We start from the raw sequence: 8,466 nt of genomic DNA, 5'->3' as shown, positions 1-8,466 counted from the left end.
TCATAGGAAATGGTGTTGGTTGACTCATTCCACTTTCAAGCACCCATGAGTGAATTGGGAGGCAGAATGATTGCTATTTAGAAATATGGATGAACTCCCCTGGGAGGCGTCTCTGATCAGTGACTCAAGCTTCTTTCCTGGATGGGCACAGTAAGCCCTGAGCCTGCGCTGCCTCCTATGGACTGAGGATACCCCACCAGGAAAGGCCCATGGCTTCTTACTCACCACGCTTCCTGAGAGCAGCAGAGCACAGCCCACAAACAGAGAAGCACAAATCTTTGCAATGGGCAGGCATAGCTATAGCTACTTAACAGAAGAGGAGATGGAAGTTCATAGCATTTAAGTAACTTGTTCACAATCATTCATTAGAAAGAGGCGGAATTAGTTCTCAAACCCAGACCCCTTGCTTCCCATCCAGTGCTCCCTGTTACAATACACACTGGCCTTTTCTTGCATGAAAGAATTCAGTGATGCAGGCTCCAGATAGAAGAGAGAATGCAGCATAAGAAATTTCCATTTATAAAGATAAATAGATGCTAACAACTTCCAAATTCCCCAGCTAAAAATACTTTGAAACAACGGTGACTGGACCACAGCCTAATGCAGTCTTGATGGAAAGATCACATTAGTCTTCAGCCTCCCAAACTCTTTTGTGCCGTCAGATGTGCGTCTCCCTTCGCCTTATTCCCCCTGGGTCACAGGAATTGCACGGACAGTGGCTGAATGACCAGGGGCACCAGGGATCTATGATAAATCAAATACACAAACATAAGGCCTAATTTTAGACTTTCTGAGGATAGTGGACATTCTAGGGGTCTGAAGTATTTCCGTTTCGGTTGTTTGGTCTATGGCTTCTTGTTAATTAGCAGGGTTGGCTTAAAGGTCACCCAGTGCAGTCAGCCCCGTCATCTGGAATGGAAGAAGGTCTGAGCAGTGAAAATCACTCAAGCTATGAACTGCATTTGGAAATTGTATCTTCACTAACAGGCAGAAGCTCTACATATCTTGCTATCTGAGCTCTGAAGCTCATTTGCTGACCATGTCAAGGACAAAGAAAACCTGTTTCTTAATTGCAGAAAGGGTGAGTCACTGCTCACCTGTGAAGGGGCAGGCAGGCTACTCCCACCAAAAATGTCTTTCTTACCTTCACATGAGTCACTGGCATTCTGTCTCTGGTCTTTGTGACTTTTGAAAAAGGTCTCTCCACGGACCCAAGGACAGCAGTGACCCTCGCATGTTTTCACAATGCGGGTACAACATGAGAAGCCAGAATGGTGGTGGTAGGGATGTCTCTGTTAGCAGAGAAGGATCTTACATGTACTAATCCTTCCAGGGAATTAGCACTCAGTGAGCAGAAGAAAAGTCTTCACAATAGCTACCAGCCTGGTGAGATGGGTGCACTGTACAGGGCCAAGGCAGGCTACGAGAAGCATCCACATGACACGCTTTGTTAAATCCTATTGTGTGCCAGGAAGTGTACTGGCTGGTGTGAAAGCGAAAAGCTTCAATCATAGTCTCCATCTTCATAAATGGCACCATTGAAGGGAAAACCAGATAGATACTTGAAAAACATATATTAGAATGTAGTTTATAAAATCTTTGGAAGTCCAGAGGCAAGAGCAATCAATTCTGCCTGGAGTTGGGTGGAGGAGTCAGAAAAGTCTTCATGGATAAGGGGTCACTTGAATTTGGTACTGAAGCATGAAGACGAACTCATTCCAGGCACAGAAGAAGGGAAAATCAGTCCAGAGAAAACCTATGAACAGAGACACAGAGGTGCAAAAGTACCTATTTGAAGGACAACAGGTACTTTGGAACAGCTCCAGCCAACAAAAGGTATTGAACAGGAGAAGGCCTGGGTCAGCTTTACATCTTGGAAAGGGGATTCTGATGGTAGTGCGGGAATGGGGTAGAAGGCGGCATCTGGGCCAAGGATGGCCAATTGGAAACTCACCTGCTTAAGTAGACTAGGTGGGAGCAATGGAAGACCTGACTAAGACAAAGGCCATGGGGGTGCGAGGAGGGAACTCCTGTCTGATGTAGACACTGGATGCTTTGGATAGATTTTTTTTTTAATCATATGTGTAGGGTTTCCAAGTGTGCAAAACACTGTCATCTTCATGATTTGATGTCAGTCATTCCCTGAACACTTTGAGGTAGGCAGAGAAATCATCTAATGATGATATTTCATTTTATTTTATTCCTCATTTAATCCAAGGTTTCAAGTTTATTTTCATAAAATTGAACAAAATAGTTTCTTACGATTTTTTTCCCTCTGTTCCTGTATTAATTTTGTCCTTTTCTTTTTTTCTTACTTTTTATTTTTAGGTGGCGTATAGTTGACATATAATGTTATGTTAGTTTCAGGTGCACAACATGGTGACTTGATGATTCTACACATTATGCAATGCTCAGCACAAGTGGAGCCACCATCTGCCACCATATAACGCTATTATGATACCATTGACTATATTCCCTACGCTGTACTTTTCATTCCTGTGCCTTAATTTATTATATAACTGAAATTTTGTACCTCTTCATTTCCTTCACTTATTTCTCCTATCCCCCCACCTCCCTCCTCTCTGGCATATATGTATGTATATATGATATACATATGATATATGACATTCTCTCTCTCTATCTACCTATCTATCTATATATATATAGATATATATATATATATCTATATATATATAGATATATATATATCTATATCACATCTTCTATATCCATCCATTGACCAGTGGACACTTAAGGTTGCTCCCATATAACGATGCTATTTTAGAGAGACAGAAGAAACCGAAACCAAAAAAAGAAGGGGGGATGTTGTCCAAACCATGGGACCTTCCTCCAGGACAGTGAGCCTAAGAGATACCAATAGGACCAGGGATGCATGAGGGTGAGGGGATGTGGAAGTGTCAGGAGAGCAGAGAGACAATCAGAAAGGAGGTGAGATCAACTTCCCCTAGTCATTGCCATCAATACACAAACATGTGTTTGTGTTTCTGACCTGTAAACAAGGAGAAGAAAACCCACCTTGATTCCGCTGTCCTTGCATGCTACCATCCCGGTCCCCCAAAACATTGTCTAAACTTGCTGTCTCCAAAGCCTCTCTTTCCATTCTCCCTTGAACCGATTCTGAAAAGGCTTTCCTCACCCCCACTGCCCAGCAGTTCTTGTCAAGGTCATGAAAACTTCTCTCCGTCCAGACCTAATGATCAATTCTCAGTCTTTGTCTCACCTCAACTACCTGCAGCCTTGATCACAGCTGAGCGCTCCCATCCTTGGCTGCACTCTCTTCACCAGGCTCTCAGGATGCTCACTGTCTTGTTTCCTCCTGTCTCGCTGGCTCCTCTTCCTCTGTCTCTCGTGAGTTCTTCCTCTTCTACCCACATCTCCATGTGGGAGTGGCCCAAGGCTCTGACCGGGGTCATCTTTTCTAGTGACGTTCACTTCCTGGGCGACCTCAATCACTCACTCGGCTTTAAATTTCTTCTGTTTGCTGAAGACTGGCAAATTTAAACCTTTCTACCCTCAGCCTCGATCTCTCGTCTGAAGTTTAGACCTATAAATTCAACTTCCCCTCAACATCCCTTCGTTTTTCTAAGTAAATATCCCAAACTCAACGTATCAAAAACTAAAATTCTAATATCCACATTCCTCCAAAAACATGTTTCACTCTCAGATAGCCTTATTCTTCCAGCTGCTCAGCAAGATTTCCAGGAGCCATCTTTGGCTTTTCTCACATACTTCACATCTGATCTAGCCCCCGTTTCTGTGGCTTCTACCTTCAAAATGCACCCAGAATCTAACCACTGCCCACCAGTCCCCCTGATACCACCCTATTCTAAGCTCCACCATTTCTTCCCCAGATGACTGCATGTTACAGGTTGAATTGCACCCCCGACACACACGAAAAAGCTGAAGTCCTAACCCCTAGTACCTCCGAATGTGACTTTATTTGGAAATAGGGTCATTGTAGGTGTGACCAAGTTAAGAAAAAAAAGTCATTTAGGAGGGAGCTTAATTCGATCTGACTAGACAGACACACCCAGAGGGAAGGTGACCTGGAGACACACAGAGAGGACAGCCATGTGAAGACAGAGGCAGAGATGGTGTCATGCTGCCACAAGCCAAGGACCTGGAGCTACCAGAAGCTGGAAGACACAGGAAGGATCCTACCCTAGAGGCTTCGAAGGGAACATGGTCCAGTCAATAGGTTGATTTTCGACCTCTAGTCTCCTGACCTGTGAGGGAATAAAATACTGTTGTGTTAAGCCGGCCAGTTTACAGCAGCTCCTACAGCATCCCCAGCGAATGAACACACCGCACAGCCTCCTCACTGGTCTTCCTGCTCCCACTCTCCCCCTAAATTTATTCCCAACAGAACAGCACAAATAATCCTCCAAATATAAATCATACCCTGTCATGTCTCTACTCAAACCCTCACCTGGCTCGCCACCTTACTCAGAAGACTATCAAAGTCCTCATAATACAATGATCTATGAGGCTCCACGTGTCCCCATTACCCATGACCTCACCTTTTACTCCTGGCTCTCTCTGTACTCCCATCCGGCCACCTTCCTGTTCTTCGAACATGTCTGGCATTTTCACACGTTAGCATCTATGCTCTGGCAGTTTCCTGGAAGACTATTTCCCCAGATATTCACATCCTTCAAACCTTCGCATCAATGTCAAGGAGACATTGTCTCCTTGACATCTCCCCCATGACCATCCTCTTTACTATAGTCATCTGCCCCGCCCTCATGATCCTAATTCCCTTAGTCCTGATCTGCCTCTTCTTTTATGCCATAGCACTTACTGTCTCCTAGCATACTTTATAATTTTCTTATCTACTCCATTCATCTTTATCATCTACCTCGACCCACTAGAATGTAAGTTTCAAGAGGCAGATGTTTCTGTTGCTTTTGTTCACTGTTTCATCCTAAGTATCTCAAACAGTACATAGCACACACTGGAATTTAATTAATATTGGTTGAAGTATCCAATAAATTTTTTTATCATTTTTCCTAGAGATAGTCCTAGGTTAAACATTGACAGAAACAGTGGTTTGAGTGTGTGTGTGTGTGTGTGTGTGTGTGTGCATGTGTGTGCGTGTGTGTGTGTGTGTGTGTGTTGAGGAAGGGATGCAAGTTGGAATTGGGTTTCAATCCCAATCCTGCCAATTTCCAACTGGATAAGCTAAAGTGAGGTACATCAAATGTTTCAACTCCATCATGGTGGAATGAACCCAATGCAATAGATACTCCAATATAATATAATAACTCTTACATCACACAGTTGGGAAGAATAAATTTGAAAATATATGCAAGTGTTCTGGTACACTAGAAAACATTCTATGAATACTGTAATTGGTAGCATTTTGTGTGTACTGATTTTTTTCTTTATAGTTCTATTTTTTGTCAACATTCTCAGATTAACCTAGGAATCTAGTTCACCAGGAAGACGTGGTGTGGAAGAAATGGCATCTGGTTCGGCATCGGGCCCTTGTTGTGGCTTGTAGACGGCAGCACATAAAGCCCCTTGCCATGAGGGAGGGTCGTGAGGTGCCTGCAGGACCAGCTAACTAACTAGACAATGTCATACTGTCCTGTGCGTCCTCTGGCTTTACCTCTGACGTGCACGGCACAATTATCCCTATCCTTCTATTTTTTATAGCACTTTTGACTCACTGGAAATGAACCGAAGCCAACCATCTCTCCTTGTGCTTTTTCCTGAGCTCCACATTCAGATGTTCAGTCTAAAGAAATCTTGGCTGAGGTGAAAAATTCCTTTAAACTCATGTGTTCTGAACATTAACTTGCTCAACAATATTCTTGCCAGCCAAAGGAGAAAGTCATACTGATGAGGAGGAGGACTGCCGAAGAGCTCCAGACCCAGAGTTAGGATGCTGGTACCAGTTCTCTTTCCAACAAGGTATGAAAACCTCAGATAATTTGCCCTCTTAACTTAGGTATCTTTGATCTTATTTGTAAGTAGGGGGAAAAAAGCTCTTTTCATTTTCTCTAAATCTTGAGATTGCCAGGCTGACAGTTAAATCCATCTTTGGATTTAGAATCCTGGCAGATTCCACACGTAGGGGGCTCAGGGATATGGGTTGGGCAGAAGGAACTGCAGCCGTGTGGAATGGGCAAGCAGCTTTGAGTGACCATCCAGATTTGGTCCAGGGATCTCTGAGCTGGATGATGTCCTGCTCCAAAAGGTAGTTCCTTCTTCTGCAAAACAGAAAAATAACACCCACCCCATCACATAAGGATTAAATCGTGTCATATACATGACATATTCACTATAGGGCTTAGCATATAGCAGAAGCCCCCCGAATGGTAGCAATTATTATATTTGAAATAACCTTGAAGTCACATTTGTAACCACCATTCACCAAAAGAGCTATAGTAACTAGAAGAGATAAAATAGTTAGGAATTTTTTTTTAAGAGATGAGTCTTGTATTGGGCCCGAAGTTTGTATGGAATTTTCACAATTAGAGGTGGACACGGTTGCAGGAGGGGATGTTGCCTCCTGCCGTGCTGTAGAGCAAAGTTTGCTCTGTTCCCGCTCAGCTGAGCGGCTTGAATTGACCAAAGCAATGGTTATCGAGAAGCCTCGTCCCCTGCCAGCAGGGGCGGGAACGTGTGAGGAAGTATTACACACTGCTGAACCAGGCCCCAGACATGCCTCACAGATTTTATGGAAAGAACTCTTCTTATGTCCATGGGGGGTGGGATTCAAATGGAAAGCCAGCAGATGCAGGACAGAAAGAAATGCACAGGAAAGTGACGTCACAAAAATTGTACCAATTGCCACACTAAGATTCGCCCCGTTGATGCTCATGCCACTCTGAATGATGATGTGATGGTCCAGGTGACTGGGCTGCTCTCTAATAACCAGGATTTGAGAGATTCATGCAGGCATTTGTCCTTGATCCTAAGGGCTCTGTTGCAAATAAGTTCTACGTTCACAGTATCTATCTTCAGATACCAAGATGAGGTCTTTGGTGGCTTTGTCACCGAGCCTCAGGAGGAATCTGAGGAAGAGGCAGAGGAACCTGAAGAAAGACAGCAGACACCTGAATTGGTACCTGATGCTTCTGGAACTTTCTATGATCAGACTGTCAGCAATGACTTGGAAGAACGTGTAAAGGAACCTGTTGCTGAATCAGAACCAGAGCAAGAACCTGGGTCTGAAATCCAAGAGGGAAAGTCTGAGCCAGTATTAGGAGAAACTGCTCCTGAGGATACACAGAAGAGTTTTTTCCCAGCACCTACGGACGTAGCTCAGACCACACAGGAAGACTTGAGGACATTTTCTTGGGCATTGGTGACCTTCCACCCAGTGGGGCTGTTCCAGTTACTGGGATACCACCTCATGCTGTTCAAGTACCCTGCCAAGGGCTCAGAAGGATCAAAGAGTGCAAGAACAACGAATAAATATTCCTCCCCAGAGGGGACCTAGACCCATCCATGAGGTTGATGAGCAAGGTGATGTTGAACCCCCAAAAACCGCGAGACGCCCTGATGGTCACCAACCTGCCCCATGAAGTGGACAAAGTGAAGCTTAAAGATTTTTTTCAAAGTTATGGGAATGTGGTAGAGCTCTGCACTAACAGTGGCAGGAAATTACCCAGTCTGGGGTTTGTTGTGTTTGATGATTCTGAGCCCCTTAGCAACAGGCCCATTGTGTTCAGAGGTGAGGTCCATCTGAATATGGAAAAGAAAACTCGGGATGCCCCTGGGGAAGGAGACTCTCGAGATAACCACCTGTGGGGATCTGGAGGCCCTGGAGGTTGGCCGGGTGGTGGAATGAGCAGCCCTCCCCATGGAGGTCTGGTGCAGAAACCAGGATTCGGAGTGGGAAGGGGAATTATTCCAAGGCAGTGAATTACTCCTCATTGATCCCCAGGCAGCAGTACAAATCTTCCAGCTCCTTCCGAATGGTGAATTTCTTGCACGAGCATTTGGTGTCCTGGACTATGACCCTAGTCTACAATAAACCGTTTAAGTTTGTACAATTTTACTTTGTGTGTTAACGATGTGTGCTCCGTCTCCCTCCCTCCCTTCTCCTCACCTTTGAGCCCTTTACTTCCAATTTTGTGGAATGATATTTGAGGAAAAATCGATTTTTAAAGATTTAAGGACTGAATTTCCTTGCTTCACTTTAGCAAGTACAGACTGGATTTTTTTTAACAGCCACTTCCCCCAAAGCAATGTGTCTTGCTTATTCCTTACATTTGGTATGCTTCATTCACTGGAATATTTCTTATTTTCTATGTGTTTCAAAAGTCTATGAGAAACACAGGATTTGATAAACATCTTGACAGCAGGAAGGAAAAGAATTTTCACAAGTAGAAAGAAAGAATAATGGCCCTTTATGTGGGATAACGATCATGAACAACGCTGAGAAGGTAGAAAGGAGCATAGGGTCTTTTGGAACGAAAAGTACAAAATCAA

General features: G+C 44.1%; 1 pseudogene; it reads left to right on the top strand.

The window, feature by feature from the left end:
* The first annotated feature begins 6,229 nt into the window (after window positions 1–6,229).
* LOC103658285 lies at window positions 6,230–8,198 on the top strand (annotated as a pseudogene).
* Window positions 8,199–8,466: the final 268 nt, after the last annotated feature.

Source organism: Ursus maritimus, unplaced genomic scaffold (assembly GCF_017311325.1).
Source record: "Ursus maritimus isolate PB19 unplaced genomic scaffold, ASM1731132v1 scaffold_2, whole genome shotgun sequence".
NCBI classification, from domain to species: domain Eukaryota; kingdom Metazoa; phylum Chordata; class Mammalia; order Carnivora; family Ursidae; genus Ursus; species Ursus maritimus.
This window is presented reverse-complemented; position numbering and strand designations above follow the sequence as displayed.